The sequence below is a fragment of the Phoca vitulina genome, unplaced genomic scaffold (genome assembly GCF_004348235.1).
Source record: "Phoca vitulina isolate PV1807 unplaced genomic scaffold, GSC_HSeal_1.0 scaffold7, whole genome shotgun sequence".
Taxonomy (NCBI): domain Eukaryota; kingdom Metazoa; phylum Chordata; class Mammalia; order Carnivora; family Phocidae; genus Phoca; species Phoca vitulina.
This window is the reverse complement of record NW_022589710.1, coordinates 3,889,071-3,906,689: the sequence shown is the minus strand read 5'-3', so window position 1 is coordinate 3,906,689 and position 17,619 is coordinate 3,889,071. Positions and strand designations below refer to the sequence as shown.

General features: G+C 37.0%; 1 long non-coding RNA gene across 1 annotated transcript in view; it reads right to left on the bottom strand.

Moving 5' to 3' along the window:
• The window catches only part of LOC116632861, a 314,976-nt gene extending 297,569 nt beyond the window's left edge, over positions 1-17,407 (bottom strand). The window contains exon 1 of the long non-coding RNA XR_004299511.1: positions 17,312-17,407. This is a non-coding gene — a long non-coding RNA (uncharacterized LOC116632861). The remainder of the gene's footprint in view (positions 1-17,311) is intronic.
• Positions 17,408-17,619: the final 212 nt, after the last annotated feature.

Sequence of the window (17,619 nt, the reverse complement as noted above, 5' to 3'; positions counted from 1 at the left end):
ATTTTGACTTTTTAAAGTATAAAACAATAAACTACCTACAGACTAATTCTTATACATAAATCATTAAATGAATTCAGTAATTTCTATATTTAAAATCGAATTTTAAATTAAATGTTGCTTTACATAAATGGATTTTTTTCCTCTTGAAATTTAGTGCCATAATGAAATTACTCTCGTTTACTAAATAATGGGTGTCAAAAAAAAGTTCTAATATTTATACCTAATCTTTAGATATTGTTATTTTTAATAATTTAAAATCTTACTGGTGGATCTTGGAATCCACCATTGTGCTTGAAAAGTGCCAAGTCCATAATACATAGAAGAACTATTTAATATATGAATATATAAATTTGCTGAATGCTTTACTCTTGCTGGGAATACTTTAATAACATTGCAAGGATAGGGGCGGCTGGGTGCTTAGTCGGTTAAGTGACTGCCTTCGGCTCAGGTCATCTTCCCAGGGTCCTGGGATTGAGCCCCCAGTTGGGCTCCCTGGTCAGCGGAGAACTTGCTTCCCTCCCCCCTCTGCTGCTCTCCCTGCTTGTGTTCTCTCTCACTCTCTCTGTCAAATGAATAAATAAAATCTTAAAAAAAAAAAAAAAAAAAAAAAAACATTGCAAGGATAAACATAGGATGGAGCAGCAAGAATTGTTCCAGTAAAAACTAGGCTAGGAAGGAGTTTGTGGATCTACAGAAATGAGTACACAAATTGGTAAAAGAAAAAAAGAAAGAAAAAGTATGATTAGTTTGCTAGGCCACTATAAGAAAATACCACATAGTGGATGAAATAAACAACAGAAATTATTTTCTCACAGTTTTGAAGGCTAGAGGTCCAAGATCAAGGTGTTGGTAGGGTCATCTTCATTCTGAAATCTCTCTCACTGGAATGCAGATGGCTGCCTTCTCACTGTTCTCACATGGTGTTTCCTCTGTGCACACACACACACACACACTTCTGGTGTCTCTCCATGTGTCCTAATTTCCTCTTGGTATAAGGATCCTAGTCATTGGATTAGGGCCTACTCTAAAGACCTCATTTTAACTTAATCACTTCTTTAAAGACTTTATCTACAAATACAGTTACATTCTGAAATACTGAGGGTTTAGGGCTTTAGCATTTGAACCTGGAGGGAATACAATTCAGCACATAACTATTAGTTTCCCATCACCAAGAATCCAGATACCCACAATGATGGGGCGCCTGGGTGGCTCACGTTAAGTGTCTGCTTTCGGGTCAGGTCATGATCCCAGGGTCCTGGGATCAAGCCCCGCATTGGGCTCCCTGCTCTGCGGGAAGCCTCCTTCTCCCTATCCCACTCCCCCTGCTTGTGTTCCCCCTCTCACTGTGTCTCTCTCTGTCAAATAAATAAAAAGAAAAAATAAATAAAGGAAAAAGAATCCAGATACCCACAATGTTAAAATAGGGATTTTGAAAAAGTTGAAATTCATTTTTTTGGAGAATATTAGAGAAAGCCTTTAAGTCCAGAAAATATGATAAATTTGCAAAGGTACAAGAAATTGTGTAATCAATAAAAGCAGACCTTGTATCAACTGCATAATGATCAAATTAATGACATGGTTTTATACTACAGGAATGAATAGTCACTAAATGCTGAAAACAGGTTCTTTCATAACCTACTTGAGAGAAGAAAAAAGGTCAGGTATGAATTTGAGCAATAACCAATAGCTACATATGGGATCTTTCTCCCAGAAGATAGGTATGAGGGGCTTGGGAAGAAAGGCAAAATTACTGGCCTAATGCTTATCAACCCCAACAAACTATTAGGGCTTTCCTGATGAATACTAGTTCCCAATCCCTAGAATGACCATATATTCCAGTTTGCACAGGTCTGTCCCAATTTATGCCTGTTATTTCTCAATATTATGTCCAGTTAGCATCCCCTCTGACCCTCAAAATTATCCCCGTTTGATCACCCATATATCACTATAGCCCCTTCTCCCTCCAAACGTGTACATACACCCATACCTATAGCAAATGTTTGAGATTCAAAAGCCCCTTCTCCCATACTCAACAGATGCTGCTTCCTACCTATATCTGCATATCCAAACTATTTTCCTCTTGACCAGTAAAGAGAATCCAACAGACCTCAAGTTCTATTTTATCCATCCTTTTTTTTTTTTTTTAAGATTTTATTTATTTATTTGACAGAGAGAGACACAGTCAGAGAGGGAACACAAGCAGTGGGAGTGAGAGAGGGAGAAGCAGGCCTCCTGCGGAGCATGGAGCCCAACACGGGGCTAGATTCCAGGACTCCGGGATCATGACCTGAGCTGAAGGCAGACGCCCAACGACTGAGCCACCCAGGCGCCCCTATTTTATCCATCCTTGATAATATGTCCTAGGTTCTGAAGAGAAAGGAAAGAATATCCACAATATTTTTCAAATTTTCAGATTTAGTTTTAACATGCATCAGGTTATTATCCATAATAAGGCTCTGGGCCAGAGATAGCAAAATTCTAACCCCTACTTTGTCAACTATTAATCCTGTGACTTTACACACATCATTTAAACTATTTCAGCCTTGCTTTCCTCATTAATATCAAGGGGGAAGGGCAAATAAGCTTGTAAAATGCTTGGTCATGAGATCAATGATGTTTCTAGGGGTCACATCTCCTCACTCCTAGAACACTCTACATTCACATTATTGTGCTTCACACCATGAAGATTCATATGAGGAACCTAGGGAAAGGTAAAAGGAGAAAAGCTGAATTAGGGATTGTATGTGGCTGAATACATGGCAAGAGTTAAGAATGTATGATTGAGAGAACTTACACAACACTAAAAAAAAACAACTCAATGAAAAACTGGGCAGAGAAATTGAATAAACATTTTTCCATATAAGGCATATAGATGGCCAACAGATACATGAAATGATGTTCAACATCACTAATCAACAGGGAATGGCAAATCAAAACCACTATGAGATATCACCTCAACCTAGTTAGGATGGCTAGCATCAAAAAGACAAGAAATAAGTGTTGGCGAAGAGGTGGAGAAAAGGGAACCCTCACATAATGTTGGTGGAAATGTAAACTGGTGCAATCACTATGGAAAAAAATATGAAGGTTCCTTAAAAAACTAAAGTACTATACAATTCAGTAATTCTACTAGTGGATATTTACCCAAAACAAAACAAAACAAAAAAACAATTTAAAAAGATATATGCAACCCTATGTTTATTGCAGCACTACAATAGCCAAGATATGGAAGCAACCAAAGGGTCCATAGATAGATAAATGGATAAAGAAGATGTGGGAAGTGTGTGTGTGTATACACATATATATAGTGGGGTATTACTTAACCATAAAAAAGAATGAGATCTTTCCATTTGTGTCACCAAGGATGGACCTAGAGAATATTATGCTAAGTGAAACAAGTCAGACAGAGAAAGGCAAATACCATATGGCTTCACTCATATGTGGAATCTAAAAAACAAAACAAATGAATAAACAAGCAAAAATGGAAACAGACTCATAAATATAGAGAACAAACTGGTAATTGCCAAAGGGGAGGGTGTGGAGGGATAGGCAAAATAGGTGAAGGTTATTAAGAAGTGCAACCTCCAGTTATAAAATAAATCACAGAGAGGAAAAGTAACAGCATAGGCAATATAGTCAATAGTACTGTGATGTTGCATGGTGACAGATGGTAATCACACTCACAGTGGTGAGCATAGAGTAATGTATAGAGTGGTCAAATCACTATGATGTACACCTGAAACTAACATAACGTTGTGTGTCAACTATACATCAATAAAAATATTTTAAAATATTTTAAAAACTTCAAAAATAAGAAAGATTAAAGGAAAAAGTATGATTGAGGAACTTAGAAGTTCAGAGCAGAGGGAAAAGTGAAGTGACATAAAAAAAACATAATAATACTTCATAAGCTTTCCAGTTAGGTTTCAATAAGCTTTTCGACATCTGAGTTGTAATATGTTGGGTACTCCATGCTTTTTTATATTTTTAACTGTGGGAAACAGAGAAGTGGAGAATAAGCCTAGGGAGAGAGAATGAGAGAGAAGGGAAACTAAAACAGCAATGAATAGGCATTTAGCTTTTGTTTTGTCCAGTTTGACTTTTTGTTAAAAGAGGATATAAGAGAGAATACAGGAAAATAAGAATCAAGATGAGACTATATCTGTCAACATAGGCCTGGATGTATGAGATGTTACCTTGACTTACAATATCCAATTATTTTTAATATGTGTATGTATTGAGGGGTTTTTTTTAGGGAAAAAAAAAACACATAAAAATTTGTGAGTCTATACCAGGAAGGCTGTTACATATACTTAATCCTCAGTCAGGTCAAAAAAAAATTTCATATAAAAAATGCACGAGGTGCCTGGGTGGGTCAGTTGTTAAGCATCTGCCTTCCGCTCAGTCGTGGTCCCGGGATCCTGGGATCAAGCCCCGCATCGGGCTCCCTGCTCGGCGGTAAGCCTGCTTCTCCCTCTCCCACTCCCTCTCCCACTCCCCCTTGTGTTCCCTCTCTCACTGTCTCTCTCTCTGTCAAATAAATAAATAAAATCTTAAAAAAAAATGCACGGTCAATATGGGGGAAAAGTGCTTACCAACCTACATCTAAGCATAACACTCCCCACTTTACACTACTTACCACATTGTCATCTTATTTTTTATCTGTCGTGAAATCCCCACTATTTCCATACCCATAAATTACACTATAAATTGTATGTTAACTTGGGAATATATCTAGGTATGGGTTCATCATATGTGCTCTGGTTTTCAAAAAGTAATATCTGTGCTTAGAGAGAACAAAGTCAGCATGGTTGAGAAGACACGTGGTGTTAATCCCTGTAATCATTACAAATCACATGAAAGCAGTCCTTCAAAAAATACTCAAGTCATAATCAGCCTTGAGTTTGAATATGATACTGGGACTATGCTCCTTTGACAGAAAGCTGTGGGTTTTTTTAAACAAAACTATCCCATAGTCTATACTGAATCTGTTTTGCTATCTGATATATTCAAAATCATTAAATTTTGGCAATGGCTCTCCTCTTCATGATGACTCTTGACTATAACTATGTCAAGCTGAGGTAAGTAGAGAATTACGATTATTTTCAGGACTCCATGACCCCTACGGATCTAATAACAAAGCAATTTCACCTTTTCCTGCCCATATCAGTTATCTGTTTCCACCATAATGCTGTGAAACAAATAAACAGAAAGCATCAGTGGCCTATAGCAGTAAACATGTATTTAGCTCACAGCTTCATAAGTAGATGGTTTAGGTTGGACTCAACCAGATAACTCTTCTAGTTTCACATGAGCTCACCTACACATCTGAGGCTCAGCCAGCTGCCAGTTTGGGGCTTATACATATGGATTAGCTGGACGTTGGCTAGAGCAACTCAGTTGTGCTTCATGCATCTCTCACCATCATCCAGGTGGCTATGCTGTTTGTGTTCTGATGGCAAAGGCAGAGGGGTGAAGGCAGAAATGTCACTGCACTTGTGCATTTTCAAGCCTCCTCATTCATCACACCTGCTGGCCCATTGGCTGAATCAAATTACGACAGCTGAACTTAGAATCAATGAGCAGAGAAATAAACTCTATGTTTTAATAAGAGTAACTTTAAAGTCACAAGGCAAAGGGATATATATGTAAGGACAGATGAAGAATAAGGGCTAACTGCAAAATTAGTGTACTCTTAATCTTGTTTATCTCCCTAGCACAGAGGGAGGCATAATTTATTTATTTCTAAGTATTTAGATACCCTGTGAAAATAAGCGTTTATATACATTAACTAACTTCTATAATAAACCAACTTTTGTATCTATTAACTGACTTCTACCTCTCCTATATCAAAAACCATTCAAACCAAACTTCACAGGTCTTCGGAGGCATCTCTACATGGTCTCACTAGAATACCCATATGTTGAAAATTCCCAACCACCTTCCTCCAGTTCACTTCCCTATCCAACCCTGAACTTTATTTCAGCTCCTAAATGTTTCTCAGATTTCTCAAACTCAATATTTTCATTACTGATTTCTTCATTCTCCTCCACCACACCAATACCGATATATTTTTTTCTCCTGATTCCTTATTCTCTATGCTCTATAACTGATCCCACCATGCACATGTCAACTAAGCCAGAAGAAGTCAGCTCTCTTCCTGCCCATCCGATCTCTACATTTTTAAATGTTTATCATGCCCTAAAACTGCTACCTCTTTAATATTTCTCTTATCTACTATCTTTTCTTTTCTATTCCTACTGCCTCAGTCTTAAGTTTATGCTTCACCTTTTATCCTGGACTGCTGAAATTATTTACTTGTCTTCCTATTCTGTTATGCCCCCAAATTATCTTTCTTAAGCAAATATTGTCATAGGAATATCCTATTTAAACATCTTCAAAGATACCTCACTACCAATGGGACATGAAATGTGAGTCCCTTCATGAAACAGCCTCTTCTTATTTCTTCTAATAACTCAGTTACCCCTAATTTATAATAATGTTAATGTTGGATAACTTAGTCTTGTTTTGACAAGCCTGACTCATCTACTCATATACCTCATTTGATTTCCATGTTTCATTTACGCCCACAAATATACATACATAAGCAAAGACAAACAGACACACAGACGCACCCCACGACCACGATCACCACAAGCTGGTACAGTGAAATCATTAAGAGCACAGACTTTGGAATGAAGAAGAGCTGAGTTTGAATACCGGCTACATTACTTACTAGCTATGTAGATTTAGGCTTATGAACTAAACTCTTTAACATAGTCTCTTTATCTCAATAACAATCTATCGTATAAAAATAAAATACCAGCTCCTGAATATGATAAGGGTAATACATTAAACACCCAGTATAATACATAGCATTTAATAAGTGCTCAATGAATGAAGACCATATATCTGTCAGTTCTCAGTTCAAAATCCATCTACTGTCTGAAATCCCTCCCAAATGTCTTTAAGTGAATGTGAGGGCGATCTGGCTGCGACATCTGTCACCCCATTGATCGCCAGGGTTGATTCGGCTGATCTGGCTGGTTAGGCGGTTGTCCCCTTCCTCCCTCACCACTCCACGTGCATCCCTCCCGAAGCTGCGCGCTTGGTCAAAGAGGACGACCTTCCCCGATAGAGGAGGACTGTTTTTCGGTCAAGGGTATAGGAGTAGCTGCACTCCCCTGCTAGAACCTCCAAACAAGCTCCCAAGTGACTTTAAGTCCTTTTCTCACTCCACCCTTTATGTTTCCACCACTTTCTGTGTTCATCTTTATCAGGCATAGCACATCAACGTACTTATCTGCTTACCTTTGTCTCCACTTTTTTTAGACTATTCTCAGCTTTACTTAGATGACTTCTTACTCATTTTTTAACCCCAGATTCTAGTATGTAACAGATATGATGTCTGAATAAGTTCAGAGGCAGGTGGTAGGAAAAGTCTCCAGTTGAAAAGGAAATATTATTACACGTGTACCCAGGATGCATGTAATATATTTTCCTGGTATTAAATAAAACGGATTGAAGAAAACAGACTAAACTTGAATCCTTCTCAACCCTATTAAAAAATATTCCAGGAAATATGCCACTCACTCCTTTTCAATCAGTAATTTCTTCTTAGAGCTCTCTCCAGATGTATAAAAAAAGGGCTTTGGTTAGCAAGTCTTACAGAGTAACTGCCAGAGCCAGCTCTCCAGATGGTATTGAATTCATCAATAATGACAGCATGGAAGTGTTGATGCTGTCCTTCATCTTCCTATACCTGATGCACCAAAAAATGAAAGAATGTCAACTCTCCCCTGCTGTGGGCTGATTCTTTCAAATGCACAGTTTACAATAGAGGAGCCAAGTGCTAAAATAAGAATATTCCTGCCTTGAAAAGTACTAGCCAATCATTAGAAATCTTACTCTACCCTCAGAGATAACCCTTTTGATCTCTCAATAATATTGTTAACAATGAAGAGACACATGCAAAAGGTGAGAGATTTAAAATAATATTTAATAAATACAGTATACCATAGTAAATATTTACTGACTTCAACAAAATGTACACATTCATTTAAATAGTATAAATTCAGATACCATTCAGGGCTTCTGTGTAAGGATTGCCAGACTCTTAAGCAAAGCAAAAAAAGGTGACATGGTGACTTCAGAATTTTACCTCTTTAAAGAGTCTTTTTCCTTCCTACCTTTCCTGCCAGATAGTAAATGATGAAGGGGAAAAAAAGGCAAAAAGGAAATGCAGATCAAACTAAATTTCCTTATTACCTGCAGTCCATTGACAAATACTTGAGGCAGGCAGAGTATAACTTTCCTCCAGGAACTCCCGACTATTTTAATGTTAATGCTTTGCTAGAGAGAAAAATAATCTTAGCTTGACAATAGCTAGGCCTCCAAGATCCTGTGAGCATTCTTTAACATATGAAAATCCTTTTGGAAACTTCTCTTGTCTTTATCTCACCCAACAACATAGTATATAATCAGTTGCTCCTCACAATCCCAGAGCAGCCCTTTGTGCCCATGGGTCCTGCCCCCGGGGCTTTAATAAAACCATCTTTTTGCACCTAAGATGTTTCAAGAATTCTTCCTTGGCCATCTGCTCTGAACCCAAACATTTCCACATCAGTAGATACTCAGTTTTATCATATTTTAAAATCAGAATATACCACCTGAGAATAATTAATGAACTGCATAGTGGATTTCTGGAGAACTGACCATGAAACTGAATTTTGTCCATACCCATTGTCTCCTGCTGAATAAACTACCAAAAGCTGGCCACCTTGAGTATTATAAGGTCTTACTAAAATTGATAGTGACTACCCAACCCAATTAGAGAAGGAGCAGAGAGTAAAGGAATTTAAGAGACTCACACAAATAAATAAGCAAGAGCCATGAGAAAGTGGATACCATGAGTAAGCAAAAGCCAGGAGGTAAAAATAGAAAAGCAAGACATGGACACAAATAAATGGAACAGCAGTGACTAAAAATGGGGACAATGGACCCTTGCCTCTAACAGGATAATTAAAAGTTCTAGGCACAAAGAACTTCTGAAGGCCTGGATATATGGTTGCTGAAGCAGCTTCTTGGGCTTCCCTTCTTTTTCTGTAAACCTACAATGAACTCCTATCAGGAGTGGAGATCCAAACATGCTTGTTTCTTACCACCCAGAAGGACCTTTATAAAGCAGTGGGAAAGATAAAGAGGATACATTTGTTTGTAATGGAAAAACTTACAAGTCTATTTTTCTCTGGAATATAACCAGGATCATAGCCCTAAATCCTCAAAATCACTTTCATCTGTTCTACCTCCTTTATCTTAACTGTTGATACTATTACCTCTGATTTTTCTCCATCATGGGTCAATATCCCCAAGTAGTACTTAGCCTACCAGAGAAATGTGACATTAAAATAGTATCATCTCTGTCTTGGATATGTTAGTGTCCTCTTAGTTCATTAAGATAAATAAAAACAAGTATGTTAAACTACTAGCATAAAAAAAAGCAATGTTCACACCAAAACACAAATGACATTAAATGGTCTCTACCATATCTGCAAACCAATATTTGCTCTTCTTTAACTCTCAGACTTCAACCAACTGATAAATCCTGCCTTGAAGGCCTCACCTTGCAGAATTAAAATGTTCAAAGAAGTGACTTTTTCACTTCTCCCAGAATCACCCTTCTACAGGATTGAGCAGATATTCATTGACCCCCAACTATGCACAGCATCTCTTTCACCATAAACTATTAGCCAAAGCAGATATGGAGCCTGCTCAGATTCAAGGAGCAGAGAAACAAACTCCACAACTTGATGAGAGAGTGGCAAAACCATATTACAGAAAAGCACATAGATGGGAAATATGGTTGTGACCATCTTTGGATGATACAATCTTCCTGTCTCCAAGGTTAGAATGTAAGCACAGATACATTTTACAAAGTATCTTCCACACCTTCTCTATCCCTAAGGTGTTATTTAGCACAATACTTGGCACACAGTGGACGTTTTTACACATTTTATTTTATTTTATTTTTTTAAAGATTTTATTTATTTATTTGACAGAGACAGCGCGAGAGGGAACACAAGCAGGGGGAGTGAGAGACGGAGAAGCAGGCCTCCCGCGGAGCAGGGAGCCCGATGTGGGGCTCGATCCTAGGACCCTGGGATCATGACCTGAGCCGAAGGCAGACACTTAACAACTGAGCCACCCAGGTACCCCTACACATTTTATTTTATTTTCCAAGCAAGCTTTGAGATATTTCTAGCACCAACACACACTACACAAAAGGTAGGGGTTTATTTTTTCTTTGGTGTTAAATATAGATGAGAAGATGCTACTCATAAAAAGAGGTTTAAGTTTTTATCAACAGTAAGATTATTGTCTGCCTCATGTTTTCCCTTACAGAAGAGGCAACTTCCATTCTGGGCCCTCCAGCTTCTAAAAGCCCCATTTGGTAAATATACTTTCATTATTACATGACTAAATTTGATCTCTGGGTGTGGATAAATGCATATCCTTAATCTGAGGTTGATTTGCCTCTGCCTAAATTTTAGATACCCAAATTTTCTTTTTATAAAGTCCATATAGCACTTTCATCAGACAAGTTTGTATTCAGGAGGAAAAAAAGGAACAAACAAACACAAACTGCCTTCACTACTTTAGATAAAGGACCTCCCTTCGATTGTTGCCAGGGAGACCTTGTCTGAAGCTTCCCTCTGTTCTCAACATGCATTGGCTCATATTCATCACTATTGACAGTCTCATATGTGTCACTGTCCAGAAAAATCCTATCTGTTACTATTAATAAGCTACCCTTTGCCATATTGATTAGTTGCTTATCTGAGCTTTACAGACAACAACCTCCCTGCTTGTCTCAAAAGCCTCATATTAGTCAGAATGGTACTTCTAACTCTTTGCTTCCTATCTTTGTGACTTCAAGTATACACAGCCTTGACCTTAGATATTTTCTCTGTACCTCTGTCTTAGCACTTAGACATCCTCCTGCACCTTGTTGCAGTATTAACTCTCAGATGACTAAACTCTGCCCCATCCATACACTACAGGGCTGCTCCCTGGAAGTCAAGGATCACATAACATACCTAATCTAAAAATGGCAGAAATGTCCTGAGCTAAAGTGAACTATCTCTAAACAACATGCACAAAAGAAATTCTATAAGAACATACTCAAATACCTCATTTTCTACAAGGCCTAGCCCCATATCCTGATAACAATAACATTAGTTAAATGGAACTGGCATAACACTGTAAGATCTGGTATGGCACAACAGCTTTATAGCACATGAACTACATATTAGGAGAGAAACGAGGTGTTATTAAAACTTCCCAGAGAACTAGTTACGTGAGCAAACCAGGAATATGTTTCATTGGATTCCCCACTAGAAAATCCTTTATCCCAAAAAATGAGGCATGACAGCTCAATTTGAGAATGATGTTTCAAGTAAGAAAGAAGAGGCAGTTATGAAAAGGTACTTTATTCTTCAGCCCAGTCTTAGTCTCGCATCTGTATTCTAGGGCAACTGGCTTCAGGAGAAAACAAAACCTATTTTCACCAAAATTTCCACAGATATTAAGAGAATGAAGCAGCTACACCATGGAACACATGTATCCAGCACACCACAAAAGTGACAGAAAGAGCTTTGCTGCCCCTGAACATGAAGCAGGATGGCCACATGGAGCTTCCTCAGCATCAACAGTGACTAGTTTTGCCACAGTGGAGCAGCTTCAGTTCAGTTGAGCATCAGCATAACTTAATTTGTATGATTATCATTACGAGACTGTCACGATATCAGCAACAAAGTTCCTTGGAAGGATTGTGTGGGCACTATTTTAGCAGTATATATTACCTTGAAATATGAAGCAAGAACCAGAGCAGGAAGGAGAAGAAATAAAGTTATGCCAGATGGGGCACCTGGGTGGCTCAGGTGGTTAAGCGTCTGACTCTTGATTTTGACAGGTCACGATCTCAGGGTTGTGAGATGGAGTGCTGCGTCGAACTCTGCACTTAGTGTAGAGACTGCTTGAGATTCTTTCTCTTCCTTCCCCTCTGCCCCTCCCCTGCCTCTCTCAAAAAAAAAAAAAAAAAAGTTATGCCAGAGGTCCTAAAGTAATTGGGGAAACATGGAAAGGAGCTACAGGTCCAAAATATGAAATTAAAGGAAATACAAATAAATACTATTTGTTGTCTTAAAGTTTTCTCTTTTTTTCTGCATAGTCTAAAAAACAAGAAATAAATTAAGCAGTATAATCCAGAAAGGCCTCAGCAATACAAAAGTAAATAAATATTTGGAATAAGATACAGTACAAACCACACCTAGATTGGTCTGCTATTTACAACCTGGCAAATGGCAATAGGGTTAAAATATAACCATCCAGTGCAATCAGGTAAATACGGGTTAGGCACACAGCACAGCCCCAAGAACAGGCAGGTGAGTGCTGAATGCTGGCTTCCCCTCTACTACTCCTTTGTAATCTTTCCTGTCCACTTCTCCAGCTTTTCTTACTTCGTTTATAAATATTAAGGATATTGGATAGGGCTACTGACCTGTGCCTTTACATAAAATAGCCCTAATATATACATATGGAATAGAGAAAACATTTTAAGAAATATATACCATGCATAAAATTAGAAGAGAAAGTTCCCATAGCACATTCAGCTCAAGTTGCTGTTTCTTATTTAGTACGCTATTATAGCTTCTTTGCTAGAATGTTGATTTCTAGAATTGTTCACTGTTAGCAATTCACCATAAAATTCCAGAAGCATGTCATGTGAGATTTCATCAAATATAAGAGTTAATCAGATTCTTTAATTCTCTGCATACATTTTCTCAAAATAACATGTACTATCCTTAAGAAAATGAGTTCTAAAATACGATGAAAGCAAAAATAACCTATTCCCTATGGAAACACAAAGGCTCTAGCAAGTACCTTTCCAATTTATATAAACAGAGACAAATAGGTTAATTTTGTTTATTGTTTTTTTTAATGGCTCTCAGTCAGGAGCTCATTTATACAAATGTTTATTATTATTATTACTATTATTATTATTATTAAAAACCTCTTTTAAAAGGGTGTTTCCTCAAAACAAAGGCATCGTATGGTATAACTGGCATGAGTATGTTATGTGAAATTGAATTATGTTAGCTAGCATTCCTCTAATTACCATTTTTTCATGGGAATCCATTTTTCAACAATAATATTAGAAAATAATTAATACCTTCAGGACAAGGACCTGAACTTTATGCAAATATAGATTAGAGAAGTCGAAATTATTTTTTAATGAGCTATATGTATTATGTCTCCCTATCTAGAGTTCATCTGGACCATAGCATTAAATAAGCTTAGAGTTAATTAAGCGTATTATAACTATTCCTGGCTTCTGCCTTTATTAGTATGAATCCGCCAGCTCAGAGGCACTCGGCAAACATGGAAATATTTTATCAACACCCCATTCCAAAACACCTTGAAATATTTCAATCCTGCCTATACTCTTGGGATAATTCTAGAAGCTCAAACCTATTGGACTCTTTTCGAAATCCATTACTTTTCTATTTATATAAATATGAATTGCAGGAATAAAGGAGGCTTTTTTTGTAGATGTTGATTTATATTAATAAAAGCTATAGTCAAACAATTGCTCTTGAGCACATGCACACAAGAAGGAACGATATCTCTTGCTGCAGAGATACTGGCTCAGGCATCAGCAGATTAAATGAACAGATTTGCTTCATATTTTAGTGTGTTAAATTGAATACAAGTCATAATAGAAAATCTCAACATGCAAATGAAATCAGAAGAGCTTTTCTAATTTTCAGGAAGGGAATGAGAGAATCCCAATCTTTCAGCTAAAAAAAGAAAATCTGCAGACCACTTATTAATAGCTGATCACATTTTGGGAGCAGCCAAAGTAATTTAACTTATACCTACTCAGGTTGTGTTAGTTAGAAGAGCAAACTCAGAACTAATCTTATTAAAATTTACCCCAAATTTAAAAGAAATATCACTTACATGAGATAATTCTATGGGGGGGAAAACAACGCTGTGAATATCAACACTGAAAAATATCAATATCTACAGAAAAGAAACAGACATTCATTTCCTACTAGGGATTCAGCAGGGAAAGCAAAAGAGCAGAGTCAAGATGTATTTTCCATGGATCTGGTTCACATTCTATCATACACCCTCAGGGCATATTTCCACAGCTGTGGCAAAATCCTTTATAGGAGAATGATTTGACATTTTAAGTTATTTTCCCAGTCTCTTCCATGTAGTTTTGTGATAAACTCAGGCACCCTGAAAAGGTGCGGTATCAAAATGACAATGGATTTTGGCTTCCGAGAAACTAGACTTTAAATACAAGCACTGCCATTTACTAAGTGAAATACTTCGGAAAATCAGTTTACTTTTCTCATCCTCAGTTCCTTCTACAGTAAAGAGAATTTACTACCCAAACAGAACCATTGAAGGAAAAAAAATCCAGCAGATTTTCTGGAAGATAATGGGTACTCAATAATTATCAGCTCACTTATCTCAGGCATTATCTCCACTCTAATTTTCTATGCTATCAGCTGCTAGTCAAAAATGTTGATTCCTTCATGTGATCTGGACTTTCATTTCTTTATATTCTACTTTACCCCTAGGCAATCACAAGTTTTGAGTACATACCATATCATCTGAAAGTCCTAAAAATTTTCTCTTCCCATCACCTCATTCCACTCTTTCCCTAGGCCTAGAAGGGAAAAAATAGAACTATGGTTAACAGAATCAACATGAGTAGGCTTTTGTACTAAAAGGTAAAGTTTCTGTTGGAAAGAATAAAGACATTTTAAAGATAGCTGGACCCAGGTAAACATACTCTTGGCCCTCTTGAATCACTTTTCTCTTGAAATACTCTCTTTAGAATTTCCTGTGCCTGATAGGTCCCCTTTCCTAATAGAAGAGGCATTGTTTTCCACACTCAACAACGCTAGAAGAAGAACCCAGAAGGAACTAAGGAACAGGCTGCTTAAGCCTGCCCACTATTTGGGACACAGTAGTCCTATGATACATATGAAGTACAGCTTTGTTCTCCAGAGATAGAGATGTGAGCATTTCAAAGCCAAATGAGTAATTAATTTCTTTTCATGCACATGGGACTCAGGTTAGAATGGACAAGGAGGGCTGCAACTGCTTTATCAGACAGGCAGGAGATTCAGAGGTTCAAATCCTGTCTACATACTTTCACTATACCTCCAGTAGTTAAGCCAAAGTAGGCCAGCTTTCTTGAGTTACATACAAAACACCTTACAATATTATAAAATATAATTTCATTACTTTACTAAAAGCATAAAGATTTAGTACTTTATAAAGAATGGTCTTCTTTTCCAAAAATAAGTTACAAAATATCTGATCACAGAATTTACAAGACCTTTCTTAGATTAAATGTTCAGACAATTACTTATAAATACTAATTTTTGATGGGCCAGTGCAGTAGGCTAAATATTAGCCCCCAAAATATCCATGTCCTAATCCCTGGAACCTGTGAATATTTTTATATGTATGTATCTATATTTATATTTTATATGGCAAAAGGAACTTCACAGAGGTGATTAAGTTAATTTTAAATTAGGGAGATTACACTGCATTATCCAGATAGACCCTAAATGTAATCACCAGCATCTTTATATGAAGGAGGCAGAGGGAGTTTGCTAACAGAAGAGGAGAGGTGATGTGACCATGTTTCTGGCCTTGAAGGTGGAGGAAAGAGCCATGGGCCAAAGAATATAAGGAATGCATCTCTAGAAGCTAGAAAAGGCAAGAAAGCAGATTTTCCAATACAGGCTCTCTAGGGAGTATGACCTTGCTGATACCTTAGTTTTGGCCCAGTTTTTTGGATCCATTTTGAACTTCTGGCCTCCAGAATTATAGGAAAATAAAGTTCTGTTGTTACAAGCCAATAAATTAGCAATAACTTGTTATAGCAGCCATAGGAGTCTAATATAATCAGAAATGTCTAATTAAATAGAAACTTATTAAGGATCAAATAATGGGGATGTCAACAAGAAATAAAGCTTTTCCCAAATTCTTCAACCTTAGTTAGGTATCTCTTGTATTATGTGCTTGCACAGCATAGCACAATTCCCTTTTATGGCATCTCTCACATACTCTGGAATTAAATTATTTAGTTGTCTCTTTGCCACAAAACAGAAAGTCCATGACAGCAAGATCTATGTCTGCCTCATTCATCTCTGTATCCTATGGCTGACATGTTGCATCACTGATAAATATTTGTTGAAAAGATGAATGAGAGAATGAAAGAATGAATTACTTAAGAATAGTGCCAAGGAGAGAAAAACAATGTGAGGAGACACAGGAAGAGAGAGGATTACCCCAAATGCTTAGGAAATTGGTGGTCAGTGTAAGAAGGAAAAATCAACTGATTCAGGGGATTGTTTTATGTTTTTCTTGGTCAATTTTGCTAACATTTAAGAGGAAAGGCACAAAAAGGCAGCCAGAATAAAATCAAAGTTTTGTACAATTCATAACTTTTAAATAAACCTTAAATAATCACAAAATGCAAACATTTATAGATAAACATAGGATAAAATTAATTTAAATATTTAAAGTGATCTATTTAACACATTTTATAAATTATATTTAAAATGTATTTTGGGCATCTGGGTGGCTCATTCGGTTAAGTGGACTCTTGATTTCAGCTCAGGTCATGATCCCAGGGTCATGAGATCAAGCCTGGCAACAGCTCCGCACTGGGTGTGGACCCTACAAGATTCTCTCTCTCCCTCTCCTTCTGCCCCTCCTCCATCTCTCTCTCGCTCTCTCTCAAAAAATAAAATAAAATGTATTTTACCATATTATACATAATAGAGATATCACTGTTATACTGCTATTGTGTTGTTACATACTCTAAGCAATGATCCTTTGTAGCAAATTACACATACAGTACTATAACCGTTTTACAGAAGCCAAAAATCAATAGTCAAATTCAAGAAGGAATTCTTGTCTTTAGAGCCAAATCCTTTATACTCCCCAAATGATTAGATCTCCCTTTTCTATACAGAAAAGACAAACAACATTCACTGAAGCTTTACTCTCTTCAAGAATCAACTTTTCTTTAAAACACACTCATACACACAAAAATATGAAATTCTGCTTTGATAGCACCTGGATCAGCTCTCTGGTGATCAGTGACTTCCTTGTTACAAGTATTCATATTGCCCACTCACGAGGGCTAGCTTTTTTCCCTCTTAATCATATTAATCTAACACATGTGAAAACTTATACCTGTAGAAGTACTTACTATTTGCATATTATTCACAGCAAATCTAATAGATATGTATCCCAAACAAAATGCTTCCTTCAGACAAAACTGTATATCCTGGGATCTTCTGCACCTGTTAATCTGAAAACAAAATTTGGATCTGAGACTTTTAAATTTTTATTTGAGTTTTGTGCAGCTGTTCAAACTACTATGCTAATAAGAAAACCAAATATCATTTATTCAGAGGGGGAATTCACTTTTATAATAACACACATTTGAGAAATTCCCATGTAGATAAATACTGTTTTTCCCCATATTTAGATTCACTTTATAAAGATTTGTTTTGT